The sequence below is a fragment of the Delphinus delphis genome, chromosome 18, assembly GCF_949987515.2.
Source record: "Delphinus delphis chromosome 18, mDelDel1.2, whole genome shotgun sequence".
NCBI lineage: Eukaryota > Metazoa > Chordata > Mammalia > Artiodactyla > Delphinidae > Delphinus > Delphinus delphis.
Genome location: NC_082700.1, coordinates 77565101 through 77581280, shown reverse-complemented (window position 1 = coordinate 77581280; position 16180 = coordinate 77565101). Strand labels below are relative to the sequence as shown.

At 57.0% G+C, this 16180-nt stretch overlaps 1 protein-coding gene across 1 annotated transcript in view; it reads right to left on the bottom strand.

The window, feature by feature from the left end:
* Nucleotides 1-15908, bottom strand: part of MCF2L (MCF.2 cell line derived transforming sequence like) — a 121333-nt gene extending 105425 nt beyond the window's left edge. The window contains exon 1 of the mRNA XM_059995867.1: nucleotides 15772-15908. The gene's annotated coding sequence lies outside the window, so the exon portion shown is untranslated. The remainder of the gene's footprint in view (nucleotides 1-15771) is intronic.
* Between the last annotated feature and the right edge of the window lie 272 nt (nucleotides 15909-16180).

Sequence of the window (16180 nt, the reverse complement as noted above, 5' to 3'; positions counted from 1 at the left end):
GACTCTCAGCCACTGCGCCACCAGGGAAGGCCGGGTTTTGGTTTTTTAGACGTAACGCTGTTGCACACCTAACAGACTACAGCACAGCGCAAACGTAGCTTTTACAGGTACCGGGAAACCGAGAAGTTCACGTGACTCGCTTCATCGAGGTACTTGCTTTATCGTGGTTGGCCTGGAACCGAACCCACGATATCTCCGAGCTCTGCGTGTATGCGAATTATGCCTAAACAGGCTGTTATGAAAATTGAAGTGAATGGCGGACCAGACAATCGACATTCACACACACCAGCCCCTCCTGGATGCTGTCGAGCTGCTCACAAGCCAGTTTCTTCTACTTTCCCTGCAACAATTCAGAAGCTGGCGGAGAAACTCGGAACGCCGAGCTCGCCCGGGCGCCACCCCAGCCGGAGGGCGGCCTGCCTGTAAACTCGCCTGTGCATAAACTCACCTGCGTGACTCCTGGGCAGGTGCACAAGCCTGTGGCTCCAGGCCTCCTGGGACCCCTCGGCTTCTCCAAGGAGCAGGCCTCACTTCCCCGCGCATCCAAACTGTACTCGCCTACAGTGTCCCCATCATTCTGTCACATCCTTAGGACACATTTCACCCCTAAACGTGGAAGGAAAGGTGGTCCAGCCTTGGCCGGCCCAGCAGTGCCACCTGCTGGCACGAGGGGGTCTAGCGGGGCCAGGCTGGCCCGCCAGGCGGCAGGGGAATTGGAATTCTCAGGGTGTCCGAGGCGGGGTAACGCTGCGTCAACAACTGTCGATGCCCTGCACCCCTGGGACATTCCTGTCAGTAAAATTTGGGTACATGTATCTGAGCCCAGAAACACTGTATTTTACACAAAACCAGACAGCATTTTTGCAGTTTCCATGTTCAAATACTAGAACACGGGTTTCAAAGTCAAAGTCAGTGTTTAACGGAGCCCGGGCCCTCCAGGACGCCAGGATCTCCGCCCGCAGCTGACCACGGGTGCCCGCGAGACGCTGCGTCCCTGCGTTCACATGTTGGCACCTTCCACGTGCCGGGTGGCGGGGCGTCAGAGTCACCAAGGACACTCCTGTCCGCAGACACGCAGGAAAATGAGCTATGACAGCCTTTGCAAGGGTGTCAAAATAAACCGGTTACAAGTGGCTTATTGGAAAAAACACAATAGCTTCAAGATTTACATGAAAAAGCGGCGACATGTTTCTAAGGACTTAAAATACTTACTGTGAAAAAGTGAGAAATGAAATCTTTGCTTGAGGGCCCGGAGGAGCGGGGAGTTGTCTGCGGGTGACCGGTAAGGAGAGCCGCTGCAGTGGAGAAGCGGCCTTGTGGTGCTAACCGCCCCCCAACCCCGGCCGGCAGCTCGCCAAGCGGCCTCCAGGGCGGGCTCAGGACCGGGGGTCTCTGGACGTGGAGCCCCCAACCTAGCAGCGCCATCCGCCCTGGAGAGCAAAGCTGTGTTGGAGTTTCATCTCTCGTCAGAGCAGGGGTCGGGGAGAGAGTGCGGCGATTTTGCCCCTAACCTGGGTACTGGACAGCGTCGGGAGGCATCTCCGGTCGTCACAACTCGGGCTGCTGCCCACACCCCATAAGGCACAGGACGGACCCACGGCAGGATGTCCGGCCCCAAATCCCTGAGCCGCCGAGGCTGCGAGAGCCCTGTGGGCCCAGCTGACCTGTTTCTGCTCCTCCCACCTGGCTCCAAGGTGCGGCCCTCAAATGACAAGGACGGGGTTTGGCCTTACTTTCCCCAGAGCGTAAAACAAATTCCTTATCTGCTGTTCGGTGAAGTTCACAGATGCATCTGGAAATTGAAACTCAAAGGTGACATTTTTCTTTCTTCCACGTGCTTGATTTTCCTCCCTTGAGAGCTGCGGCTGCTGACATTTTGTGCCGTTTCTGTGCTGTCCCTCCTCCTGTCCTTGTGCACGAGGGGCCTGGGGCAGCCTCCCCAGCCCCCAATCCGGCCGCCGCCCTCCAGGGAGACCCCCGCCGCGGTCCTCCCACACCTGCCTCTGCGGTGCTCCGGACGGCAAGTCAGTCTGTGCAACACGTGGCCCAGCTGTTGTATAAGCCACAGAAAACGTGGACACGAGGATGGGCTGAGGTCAGGAATGTGGTCAAGTTTCAAAGTGCCTGTTCCGCTTTCCAACGAAACAAAGGCCCCTTTCCTCTGAGTCACCCGAGCTTCCGTTCCTGGATCTGCCGTCAGGGCCCCACAGCGGGTACGAGGCTCCTGGGTTTACAAACGCACAGTCACCGCCTTCGCCTCCCGAAGACTGTCCAACGGGGTGTCAGGAAGACACTCACCTTCCTCCCAAACAAAGAGGAAGTCCACCACCCGGTACTTTTCCTCTGTGTTCTCTTTCTCTGACTCCATGAGATAATTTTTAAACTGGAGTTTTAAAGAATTCACTTTAGAGAAACAGTAACCTCGAGGTGTAACCATCGTCCTGCACGAGGACTTAGTATTTACAATCCGTGCTTTGCAGAAAGGCATCTAATAAGCTCCCAGAGCAGCTGAATCGCAAATGTTTTCCAGCAAAACATTCAGATTGTTTTCAGATTAAGGAAAATCTTTTCTGACAAAGCGTCCACGAATTTTCTGCCACCAGCGACTAAATCACACACCACCTTATTGATTCCTTCACTTCGACCCCAAAAACATATTCTTCCAAATAACCAGCACTGAATCAGGCTTTCACCAAAAGCTTGGTAACTGCATTAAATGGCAGATGGCCAGCAGGAAAGCTGTGAGTGTCCTGGGGCCACTGTAACAGAGTTCCCCAGACGGGGCGGCTTAAACGACAGGGATCTGTTCTCTCAGAGTCTCCAGCCAGGAGTCCAAGGTCAAGGTGTCGGCAGACTGGCTCCTTCTGAGGCCATGAGGGAGGGTCTGTCCCGGGCTCTCTCCCAGCCTCTGGTGGTTCCTGGCATCCTTGCCTGGTAGAAGCATGACTCCGATCCCCGCCGTCGCCTTCACATGGCTTCTCCCTGTACGTGTCTCTTCTCCCTGTGTGTGTCTCTCCCTGTGTGTGTCTCTTCTCCCTATGTGTCTCTCCCTGTGTGTGTCTCTCTCCCTGTGTGTGTCTCTCCCTGTATGTCTCTCCTCCCTGTGTGTGTCTCTCCCTGTGCGTGTCTCTTCTCCCTGTGTGTGTCTCTCCCTGTGTGTGTCTCTCCCTGTGTGTGTCTCTTCTCCCTGTGTGTGTCTCTCTCCCTGGGTGTGTCTCTCCCTGTGTGTGTCTCTTCTCCCTGTGTGTGTCTCTTCTCTCCCTGTGCGTGTCTCTTCTCCCTGTGTCTCTCTCCCTGTGCGTGTCTCTTCTCCCTGTGCGTGTCTCTTTTCCCTGTGTGTGTCTCTCTCCCTGTGTGTGTGTCTCTTCTCCCTGTGCGTGTCTCTCTCCCTGTGTGTGTGTCTCTTCTCCCTGTGCGTGTCTCTCTCCCTGTGTGTGTGTCTCTTCTCCCTGTGCGTGTCTCTCCCTGTGCGTGTCTCTTCTCCCTGTGTGTGTCTCTTCTCCCTGTGCGTGTCTCTTCTCCCTGTGTGTGTCTCTTCTCCCTGTGTGTGTCTCTCTCCCTGTGTGTGTCTCTCCCTGTGTGTGTCTCTCCCTGTGTGTCTCTCTCCCTGTGTGTGTCTCTCCCTGTGTGCTTCTCCTCCCTGTGTGTGTCTCTCTCTGTGTGTGTCTCTTTTCCCTGTGTGTGTCTCTTCTCCCTGTGTCTCTTTTCTCCCTGTGTGTGTCTCTTCTCCCTGTGTGTGTCTCTCTCCCTGTGTGTGTCTCTCCCTGTGTGTCTCTCCTCCCTGTGTGTGTCTCTCCCTGTGTGTGTCTCTCCCTGTGCGTGTCTCTTCTCCCTGTGTGTGTCTCTTCTCCCTGTGTGTGTCTCTCTCCCTGTGTGTGTCTCTCTCCCTGTGTGTGTCTCTCCCTGTGTGTCTCTCCTCCCTGTGTGTGTCTCTCCCTGTGTGTGTCTCTCCCTGTGCGTGTCTCTTCTCCCTGTGTGTGTCTCTTCTCCCTGTGCGTGTCTCTTCTCCCTGTGTGTGTCTCTTCTCCCTGTGTGTGTCTCTCTCCCTGTGTGTGTCTCTCCCTGTGTGTCTCTCCTCCCTGTGTGTGTCTCTCCCTGTGTGTGTCTCTCCCTGTGTGTGTCTCTTCTCCCTGTGCGTGTCTCTTCTCCCTGTGTGTGTCTCTTCTCCCTGTGTGTGTCTCAATTTCCCAATTTTATGAGGACACCAGTCACGTTGGATCAGGACCGCCCCATTCTAGTAAGGCCTCATCTTACCTAGTTACACCTGCAACAACCCTTTTCCCAAATAAGCTCATATTTTGAGGTGCTGGGGGTCAGGACTCTGACACATGAATTTGGGGGGCACACGAGGCGTCCCCTTGCTGAACTTAGACCTTGTGATGTGATCCTGTCACATCTTCCGAAGTGTTTATCTGTTGGGAAACACAAATCCTATCACTGACGTGTCCAGGGCCAGGAAACTGGTCCCACTTTCAAAAGGCCCATCAACGCGTCTGAACTGAGAATTTGGGGAGCGGCCTGGGGCCCACGGGAAGGTCGGCCTGTTCATAACGGGGGTGGTGTTTAGAAGTCTCTGGGGGGCCAGCGCTGGGGATGCCAGGGCAGCTGGGTCCCAGCGGCGTGAGACGGTCCGTGTGTCTCAGCAGCAGCCCCCGGGACCCTCCCACACGTGACATTCCTGCACCCAGAGGGTCACTGGTCTGGGACTGAGGACACACGTCCTGCTCACGCCATCCTCAAAACTAAAGACAGGAGAAGAGGCCCTTCAACACCACACTTCAAACAGGCAAACATTCCCGCCTAACTGCTAACTGTTACCAACAGGGAGGAAGGCACTAACCAACCCCAGGGGTCCCTTGGCCCTTGTGTACAGACCCCCTCCCTCCCCAGGCCACTCACGTCGGCACGGCACCCGCCCTTCACTGACCGCACACTTGTCACGTGTGTGCTTCCTGAGACCCCTGACCCCCTCAATGGCTTGTTTCCTTCGCATGCATTGAGGTTCACCCTTTGTGCTGTAAAGTTCTCTGGGTGTTGACAGATCGTGATGTCCTGCCTCTACCACCACAGCCGTGCAGAACGGTTTCACCTGCCCTAAGATCCTCTCTGCTCATTTCCTCTCAGCCCTGAACAGAATCGTCGGCCGATGGACCACAGTTTGTTCATCCGTCGCCTGCTGAAGGGCACCCGGGCTGCTCTGAATAAGCTGCCACAAACATCCACGTGCAGCTTCGCGTGGGTGTAAGTTTTCAGCTCGTCTGGGTAAACACACAGGAGAGCGGTCGCTGGATCACGTGGTAAGAATTTTGGAAGAAACTGTCCAGTGTCTTCAAAGCGGCCGTGGCATCCTGCCCCCCTCGCCTCACTCACCCCGACGGGCTCCTCCGGCTCTGTATCACGCGTCAACGTCCAGCGGAAAGGACGCCAGGAAACAGGGCCCCTGAGAAAAGGGACTCCACAGGACGAATCCCACAGGGCACAGAGGCCCCATCCCCTGCCCCGCTGCCGGGCCGGGCCTCCCCGTACACCTTGGAGGTGCCGAGCAGGTGCTGGCGGTCCAGGCGGGCGGTGAGTGCAGGCCACAGAGGCCCGTCCCTGCAGATTCTGAGCGGTATGTGTGGCCGTGAGGCCAAGATGAACCCTGCCTGCTTCCTAGGCTCCGCGGGGGTTGAAGAGTTAACCTGGGGACGAGCTTCGGATCAGCTCCCGCTGCCTCCTGCAGTGACTCTGCTAACGCCCTAAGAGCAGGCTTTTCCTGCTGTCTGTGTCCCACCCCCGACGCCCCACTGGAGCCAGTGCCCTCGGGGGGACGGGAAGGGCCGCCGTGACTCCAGAGCTCACCCCTCGGCTTGAGCAGGGCCTGGCCGCCGTCTGTGGCAAAGGTTAAGCCCACAGGGGGACGCACAGCAAACCCGAAGGCGAACGGCCCAAGGCCATGGCCAGCCCGGCCTCTGCTGGCACCTGAGTCCAGGGGCCGGGCGAGTCCTTCCAGGCGCTGGTGGCCCGGAGTCAGTCTCGCAAAGGCCAGCTACCATCTCTGACTGTGTCCCCGGCACCAACCTCAGACGGCGCCCCGGAGCCAGGAGCTGACGGGGACACTCCCGGGGTGGGGTGTCACTCGGGGCAGCAGCCCTCCTCTTCCCGAGGGTGGCTCTCGTCCACCCCGCCTCGGGGCAGCGCCATGAAGCTTCCAGGCTCATTCCAACGCCTGCCCCGCCCCTGTGCCAAAGCCACGCCCACGCGACCTGCGGCTCCTGGTCCCACACGCACGCGAGCAACGCGCAGACCGGGCCGCCCCACGCGCCTGCTGCTGCGGCTGAAAACGCACTCTGGAGCAGAGCTGTCATGGCTTTTTCTTTTGCGGTACGCGGCCCCTCACTGATGTGGCCTCTCCCGTTGCGGAGCACAGGCTCCGGACGCGCGGGCTCAGCGGCCATGGCTCACGGGCCCAGCCGCTCCGCGGCATGTGGGATCTTCCCGGACCGGGGCACGAACCCGCGTCCCCTGCATTGGCAGGCGGACTCTCAACCACTGCGCCACCAGGGAAGCCCAATCATGGCTTTTTTTTAAGGAGGAAAAACGCACCAGATTTATTTGAAAAGCGAAAACCTTTCCTCTGCATTCAGGTCTAGTAACTGTGGGCCCGGCTGGACGGAACGAAGCCTGCTCTCCGCTGGTCCCCAGGGATGCGATCCGGCAGAGAACCAGCCCCGACTGTGATGACCCACAGTCGTGGCCTCGAGTCGGAGGTCTCTGCCACGCAAGTTACGTTACAGGGGATTTTCCGCCCAGAGTAGAAACTTCAAATGTGCACAGAAGCAGCGGCACAGGGTAAGGACTGCGGGTGTCTGCGCCCGACCCGCCCTGCGCCTCCCTCATCCCGCCAACCGCCGCACCGCCCCTGCCCCCGTGTGATCTAAGGAGACCAGCCACCACCATCTAAACACAAACACGCGACAATCGACAGCTGCGTGGCCGCAACACGGTTAACACCTCTTAGTTTAAATGTCGTTGCTCTTTTTTCTGAGCCCAGTGGGTGTGTCAGAATTGGGATCTGCACATCGTTCCTCTGTTCTCTGAGCCCAGTGGGTGTGTTAGAATTGGGACCTGCGCGGTGCAGCTCACACACTGGATTGGCCGCTACTTCCCGGCGGCTCTTCGGACCTGCAGGTTCTCCTCCAATTCTTGCTTCTCCGCAACTTTTTCGTGGGTCACGTAAGGCTTCCCACAGACTGGAGTCTGCCCGTCCCTCGCCTTCAGCGGCCTTTAGCGAGGTCCCTGCTCCCAGCATCGCCTAGAAACTCATCAGGTCTAAGTGTCCTCAGATCTCAGAGTAGCTTTTCTTTATCTACTTTACTGCGAGGGCACCTCTCTCCTCCCCGCCCCCCGTGTAACCCTCCCTTCCTGTCTCCCAACATCTGCTTCGAGGTGAACGCCCACCACGCAGTAATCCCCGTTTCTACCCACTTTATCTGTCAGAGCAGATGAGCAGTGCAAGGCGCCGTGTCCCTCCGCCGGGGCGGGAGGGGGGCTCTTCTTTCCCTCCACCCACTGAATTCTGTTCCTCCTCAAAAGCCCAGGCCAGCCAGGGCCCCGTCCCCCTGCCCCCAGGTGTGAGGCTGCTCCCTGGTTAACAGCTGTCTGTACTCAGGGCATCCATCACATCCCGACATCTCTGTCTGCGGACACCAGTCCCGACTCTGCAGCCAGGCTGCTGGGTCCTGTTAACCACACCCCAGGGATCCAGCTCCGCCCAAGAGACACGTGTGCCCGTGAGTGTCCATAACTGACCACACACATGTGCAGGAGGCGACACCCACGCGTGGGCTGCACAGCTGTTTGCCGGGTCAAGTTTTCTTCCGTGTTTGTGCTAACACAAGAAAGAAAATGTACTTCCGTCAGATGACCTCAGAACTGAGTCCTGAAGACCCAGATCCCTCTTCCCACTTCCCGGTGCACAAATCCGAGCTCTTCCCTCTGCAGGTGAGGAGGCCACCTGGGATTGTTGGCCACATCCCCCTTTCTCTTAACCGCCTAACTCTCCAGGGGTCGTGATCGCCTTCCCGCTTCTAACCTCAGAAAACAGAAAAGATCCCAGCTGCACAGGGCACAGGTCAAGAGAGGTGGGAAAACTCACAAGAGCTGTCAGACACTAGGAGACATGGCATTTCCTGAAGAGGCATCAAACCACTTGGCAGGTCTGTTTATTTAAGAAGAGAAGGACAGCAAATGACTCAAGATGCTTAATTCAGTCAAGCCTTGATATCTGAAGGAGGAGAAATTACACAGAGAAATCAGACCCGTTGTTGGGTCCTTCAAAGCATGGAGAAATGGAATATTGCATCTCGAACACATTTCACGGTCTCCTTAATTCAATAAATAAAAAATTGCATTTCAGAGCTGCAGACGGTGCCAATGAAATAAGTGAATGCTGTTTTCAGAGAGTCACTGAAAAGGCTGCCTGGCTAAAGGTCCAGGTCTGATTTTAAAGCAGCTGAACAAGACCACAAGTACAGTCCGCAGGGAGGACAAACGCATGACGAGAATTACCGTAAGCACTCGTCGCTTAAACGCTTTCTATTGTTTCAAAGCATCTTCTTCCAAAGCAAAACCACGGCTCCGAACATTTTTGGCATGAAAATGGCATTTTATTTTATTTTACTTATTTTTGGCCGTGCTGCACAGCTTGTGGGATCTGGTTCCCTATTCAGGGATTGAACCCGGGCTCTCGGCAGTGAAAGTGCAGCATGCTAACCACTGGACCACCAGGGAACTCCCCCCGAATGGCATTTTAATATAAAAATTGCAAACCCTTACCTGGTGGGAAAATGAGTAAAGGCTAAAAGTCCTGTTGTAGGACTTCATATATTTTAGATGAACCTGAATCAATCAAATCATCTCTACGCACATGGAGAGAGAATAAGCGAGTGAACAGCACAGAGACACTGAGTCCACATGACAAGGGTCAGCCCAGAGACCCCAGAGGAGGTTCCAGGGGCTGCGGGGCAGGGACTGATGGAGAAGCCGGAGGGTGCAGCAGGTGTGGAGCACGCAAGGCCTGCAGGCGGAGATGCTGTGGAGGCAGCTAGAGGTGGGGCTCAGGGCGACCCGGGCGTCCCGACGTGGACGGTACCCACAGCCACAGCACTGCGAGCGTACCGAGCGGCTGGGTGCAGACGGCGGGCAGGCTCTCGGGTGGGAGACACTACAGCACCTCTGAACTGATGTGGGTCCGGAGAGAATGAAGACCCCAGGTAGGGCACAGGTGGGGCTCAGGTGGGCACAGGTGGGGCTCAGGTGTGGCACAGGTGGGCTCAGGCGGGGCACAGGCGGGGCTCAGGTGGGGCTCAGGTGGGACACAGGTGGGACACAGGTAGGACACAGGTGTGGTCAGGTGGGGCTCAGGTGAAGGGAAAGGTCCGGGCAGCGACAGCCAGGAAGGCAGGCGTGTGGTGCAGGTGGAAGGGTGGCACTGGCGGGAAGGCACTCCTGCGAGGGATTCGGTCCCGTGGGGGGTGGGCTCAGGGTCACCCGCAGGAGAGAGTGAGGGTGGGGACGGCACTGGGCTGGGGACAGAGCCGGCCCGGACAGTCCGCGCAGACCCAGCAGCCTCCCCGAGGGCTTCGGCTCACCGAGGCTCCAGGCTGAGAAGTGAAAGTCAAACGATCCGCCTGCTGGCACCCTCGGTTCAGCTCTGTGGAGACCCTGCTGGCACACGACGCCCATCCTCACTCACCCAAGTACGAGCGGAACTAGGCGGACGGATGGAGACACCAGGCTCTGGTTCTGCCCAGTCGGTGCCAGGAAGCGAGGGGTGTGGGGACGGAGGTGCCCGCTGAGCAGCGGGGAGTTGGGGGGCAGGAAAGATCAATAGAGTCATCACATTAATGCCCTGAGACTGAATGAAAAGTAAATGAATCAGGAAGGAGCTCGAAAGATTCTTAAAGGAGAAATAAAGCTCGGGAAATAGACAAGCAGCAACGGACGGCAGCAAAATTAATGAAACCCCTGAAGACAGCAGTCTCACAGCCCGCCTGCGGGAGGGGCTGCACGGGGCAGCCTGCTTCCAGAAGCACGGGCCGCGAAGGGGGGAACCTGTGCCACAGGGAGCCTGACAGTCACACCGTGGCCAGGTGACCAGGGCCAACACCCTGCGGGGTGAGTCCTGGTGATGCCAAGGGCACTTCTGCCTCTGGGCTGTTCCTCCCAACCCCCCGCCCCAGCCTAACCAGGAGAAGGACATCAGACGGATCCCAGCCGAGGGGCGTCCTACAGAACGGTCCCCCTCAAAGCCGTCGAGGTCACCAAACAAGGTGAGTCTGAGAGGCCGTCACAGCCGAGAGGACCCTGAGGTGACCGGACACCTGGTGACTAAGTGTCATGTGGTGTCAGGATGGGACCCTCTAACAGAACAAGGACAGCAGGTAAACACCAAGGCAATCTGAATAAAGTAAGGACTTTATTTAATAACAATATGTCAACATTGGCTCATCAATTGTAACAAACGCACGATAAAAATGTAAGATGTCACTAACAGTGGAAGCTGAGCGTGAGGCGCGTGGGAGCCCCGCGCCACCTTCACGACGCGTCTGTTCATCTATAACTGTTCTCAAGATTAGAATCTATTTCTAAAAACAGAATCATCAGATTGGTACTTAGAGTACGTCCCACCTGAAATACAAACTGAGGTCAACCTAAGCGAACTGACAAGGAAAGATTTCTGGAACATATTGCATACAAAGATCAAACTATAAAGAAAGAAAAAAATGGTATTAAATAGACTCCAGCGTCACATTGAAAGAATGCTATCACGACTGGCTGGGGTTTATGCCTGGAACACAGAGGACTAAGTATGGTAAAATTCACGCCTGCGCTGTCTCCTAATATCATCTGTTTATAAGAACGTTACGACCATCTCCACAGATGCCAAAGAGGCACCTGATACATTTATTTTTATTTATTCTTGACTTGTTTATTCTGGAGTGTCTGGACCAGGGTCGGGGGTGCCATGGGGGAGGAGGCCTGGCCCCTTCCCAAGCTGTGCCCACGGTGTGACCCAATGGAGGGGGTTGGGAGGTGGGAGCGTGGGGGGGGTTGCCTAGCCCCCCTTTCCGCGGCTCTGTTCATACCCAGCTTCTCCCCCAGGAAAACTCTCCCACCAGACCTCCCTTCAAAGCTGCTCTGTGCCCTCCTGCCCTCGGGAGAAGCTGGGCGCCTCCCAAAGGGACCACGCAGTGGGGACAGTTCCTGTGGAAACAGCGCCCGTGTGGGCATACGCTTCCGGGAACAGGGTCAGCGTGGGATGGGAGGTGGGTCCTGGGGCCGACAGGGCCCAGGCTCACGTCCTGCTTTGGGAAACGCGTATCTCGGAGCCGGTAAGGCTTCCTGATGCGGAAAAACAGAGGCAAGAAACAACTGCGAATGCATGAGAAAAATACACTGGGGCACTCATGGTAGGTCTTTCATCAAAACTACACACACTCCGTGCTCACGAATTGCCGTCGCAGCGTATCGGTTCATAGTCGGCTGCGTCACTTCTTAGCGCATAAGACATGCGGCGGTTCTCGCCGACAACTAAATGACTTCGCCACCCCCAATCCTGTGATTTTGCTTTCCCAAAATATCCATCGTCATAAATAATGACTCTGGTGAACATCTTTGTTTATGAATCTTCATGACAATTTTTAATTCATTCCTTAGTCTGCATTCTAGAAGTGGAGATTGCTGATTGAAAACAAAACGCTTGAAGATCTTTATCCACACCATCAACCTGATTTCCAGGTCAGCTATAAGGACAGGCATTCTTACCAGCAGTGGGTTTCAAATTTTTGTCCATAACGAGAGAGACAGAGGAGATCCCCGGTGGAAATCGACATTTCTCGTTTCCGTTTATTCCCAGGACAGCGTTTCTTGTCCTCGTGCTGCTGTGTCATCCCTAAAGCTGTCGTTTCTGTTAAGACGTCTGTCCTGCCGATCCTGCCTTGTAGGAGAGCCACGTAGAGAAAGGCTGTATATTTGCAGCAATTTTTTTTCCTAGTTCTTCGCGGTTAATCGTCATGTTGATTTGATGCAGAGCCCAGACAGGAGCAGCGCTCGCTCTGCGGGGTCATGGGGTCATGGGGTTGCAGGCGCAGCCCCAGGGGGAGGATGATGGGCGGGACGCCGGGAGCACTGCTTCTTGGAACAGGTGGGGTGTTTGCCAGTCCTGGACAGGCAGGCAGGGCGAGGCCAGGGGAGGAGGAACTTCTGGGCGGTGGGACCTGGTCAAAGGGCGCAAAGGCTGGCCCCTCAGACACCCTCCTGGCTAGCAGACATGGTCATACTCAGAGGAGGGTGTGGCCCGTTGGTCACCTCGGTCATATGGCATGTGTTATAAAGCACACAGTCAAACAGAAAACCCGCTAAGTTTCTGATGAAACATTAACAGACTCGCCGCTGCTACTGGGCATGCTGCGCTGGCTGCCAGAGATGGGTCCTGGGGGCCAGGCTCTGGGCTGAGGGCTCCCCAGGCATCCTCAGGCCTGTGAGCAACTCCTCCAGCCGCTCAGCCATCACTCCTCGTTCTAGGTGATGCGGCCTGTCCGTGCTAAGTGCAGATGAGACACACCACGTCAGTTCCCTGAGAAGAGCATGCAGGAGACGCTGGGGGACAGAGGACTCCCCTGGAGTCCCCAGAGCTTTGCAAGGTGGCCGGGGGGTTGATCAGCTCGGGGCTGCTCGGGGCTCTTCTACTCTGAGACCTGCCCCATCCCCCGGCTGCCTCACCCGGCCCTGGCGCCCCGGCAGCTGCCGTAAGAAGATGGTCAATCTGCTCCCAGCGTCAACCTGCAACACACCAGCTAGTCCCAAGTATTTATAAATTCCTGAATGGTGCTGTGTTCTCTAAAACACAGCTCCTGAAACAAAAAGGAACTCCTTCTAGCTGCCTGGCTAATATAAAAAGTCCAAATAAAGACCAAGGGATCAGGAAAGGTTAAAAATGAGAAGTGAATCACCAGAAGTTACACCAGGAGCTCCGTTTCCACCAACAGCGCATGTCTTTTGAGAACGTCCCCCTCGAGACACACAAAACCACGAAGAACAGACTGACCGGGCCGGTGCTCTTGGCTCGGTCGGGAGGGTCAGCAACACCACGAGGCTCCCAGGAAAGGACGGACGGTCCCGAGAGACAGAATGAGCTTCGGGAGACACGAACCAGGAAACCGCGAGCGCGACGTCCACCCAATTCTGCACAGCTCGACCCCCGAGAGGGCCGCGATCATGGAAAGTCACTCGTTCTCCTTAAACTGCAACCACCACCCAGACCAGAAACACTGGGGACAGACAGGAAGCCAATTTCTCTCCAAGCATCACTTTCCTGTGGTCGTTTTCCCCTTTTCTGAAATGCATTTTCAGCCCAAGCGAATTGTTTCTGCAAACCTCCCTCCCCAGAAATGTGCATGGCCCAGGGCCCCTCCCCGAGTCTCCTCCGACCCCCTCCTCAGGAGCCCCCTCCCCAGAATCCTGAAGGATCTCACACCGTAGACTCACTAAGGTGTTGGGTTCAGCTGCCAGCAATTACCGACATGCTAAGGTTTCTGACCCAAACAACAGCAACTTCACAATTCAACGAATATTGGAGGTGGCATCTGGCATCACTAAAGACACTATTAGCCAATCGGGACAGACAGAACTTTCTAAAAAGGAAACGTGCGCGGCGATGGTGGTGGGGTCCTGCCCCTTCGCCGCTGCTGTGACAGGGAAACTGCTACGCGTTCTCAGCTCCCCTTCCTGCCCCGAAACTCAGGCTCTACGATGACAGCAGGCATTTGGAAACACGAGCAAACATTTCCAGACAAATGCATCCTCGTGCCCCGCAGCCTGCTGTGAGGAACGGGGCCACGCCGGCTGCGGCTGTGGGCCCACCGTCCTCTGTACGCGGCGCGTGCGCAGCCAGGGAGACCCATCACCCACCGGTTCCGAGGCACGGGAGGCAGCAGGAGCTCGCGGGGACCTGCGTGTGGACACGAAGGCCTTGTGTGGACGGGGAGGCGGGAGCGGGAAGGCCCCCTTGCCACATCGAGCTCACCGGTGCTCACGCAGCCCGGCCCAGCCCCCCCGACCTTCTCCAGGACGAGTGTCTGCTGATGCGGAGTCTGGCCCGGCCCAGCCCCCCTGACCTTCTCCAGGACGAGTGTCTGCTGATGTGGAGTCTGGGAGTTGGGCCAGACAGATCAGCCCTTCACCTCACCGTCACCCAGTTCGACAGGAGGAAACCAGCTTCCCTTCTGGTTTCAAAACCGGCGAACGCTTTCATGACCCGCAATCCCACTTCTGGGGATGCACCCAAAGAAGGGGAAGCAGGGCCTCAGGCAGACATCCGTGTACCTTGTTCACGGCAATGCTGTTCACAGCGGCCAAAAGATGGAAGCCACCCGAGTGTCTCAGCAGACAGTGGATAAACAGTGTGGCCCATCCCCACGAGGGAACAGGCCTCAGCTCTGAGGAGTGAAGCCCCGACCCGGGACACAGCACAGAGGGGCCTCCAGGACCCCGCGCTGGCTGCAATAAGCCACAAGGAGACAGACGCTGTCTGACTCCATGGACACGAGGTCTTTGAAGGAGTCAGATTCACGGAGACAGAAAGTGGACAGTGGGGCCCACGCTGGGGGAGGGGAGGGCAGGGAGCGTTTCACGGGGACAGAGCTTCAGTTTGGGAAGATGAGAAAGTTCAGAGACGGACAGCGGACGGTTGCACAGCAGCGTGAATGTACTTGATGCCACTGAACCCCACACTTAAAAGTAGTTGAAGTGGCCAATTTCATGTTATGCACGTTTTACCACAATAAAAATCTAACAAGTGATTTCAAAGACTTAAGTTCTGACACAAGCAGACTTCATACCCCATACGCCCGCAGCAGGACGGAGCCCAGGACACAGCCGGCGACCCGGGGACTCAGCGCAGTCTCAGGACGGCAGCACTGCCCCGAGCCCCAGCCGTCCAAGCCGCCACGGGACCAGCCCGGGGCCGAGGAAGCTCCAGCGGCAGAGCCGGAAGAACCGTTACCCAAGTCCCCGGATGAGTCTCTGGCTTTTGGCCCTGGCCCAGCCCCAGGGGGACGTACGGCCCAGGCCAGCGCGCTCACCAGCAGGTTACCACCGGGCCTCGGGTGGCCGTGCGCGCGCGTCCCTCGTCCAGCAAAAACTACTTTGGGAGTCAGTTTGGGAAGGAATGGCAACAAATGACTAAACACAGGCCAAAGTAAGAACAGGAGCGACGTCCCTCCACTAAGAGGTGTGGGGAGAGGGCTCGGGACGGCCAGGAACAGGAAGAAACGTGGCCCGGGCCTGGACCAGGGATCAGGCCGAGCTCCGACGAGGGCGGGTGGGCACCGCCCAGTGTGTCCCGCGGGCCTGGGCCACGGCTGTGGTGACCAGTGCAAGCCCGGCACCACCTCAGTCTGACAAGACCCCAAATCCAAACAACGGCGTGCGTGGTCCTAAGCTGAAGCGAAGATGGGGAACCGAGCCCTGGGGGAGCACCGTGCTCCGTCTAGAGCCCAGACAGGTGCGTCCCGTGGTCCCACCGGAGCCAGCCTCGGCGGGTCGACCGCCAGGATGCCAAACGGGCAAACGTGCAGGGTGACATCTCACCCACACGAGGGCAGGGGCAGCCCCGGGACCCAGCCTGGGCCCACCCCCGCCGCACTGTTCCCCCAGATCTAAAACACGTCGGTCCCCCGGGGAGGACCAGAGGCACGATCAGGACCCAAAGGTGTAAGGCGGCCCTACCTGCGGGTGTGGGCGTCCCCCCCGGCTGGTTTTGAACGAGCCTGATGACGTCAGACACATCGACCCGAGGGTCACTTTCTTCCTCTTTGGCCTCACTGGGCCCTCGCGCGGGAGGACCACTGTCACCTCCAGTCTCCTTGCACAGGACGAACCTCCAACAGCCGAACATGAGTCTGCAGAGCGAAAAACGGTTTTAAAAGGAAACGCAGCTCACGCAGCCAAAGACATCAGCCGTGTTTCTTTGAACAAAACCCAAATCACCAGACACAGCCTGCAGCAGTGTTTATTCTGAAATGGATGCAGGTTACTTAGAATTCAAGTCATTCTTCTCCAGTGAATTTCTACTGTGCCAACGTGCAGCTGAAGCAGCAGCGTGCTTTCATAACGCAGAAATGGGGTAACGCGCGGC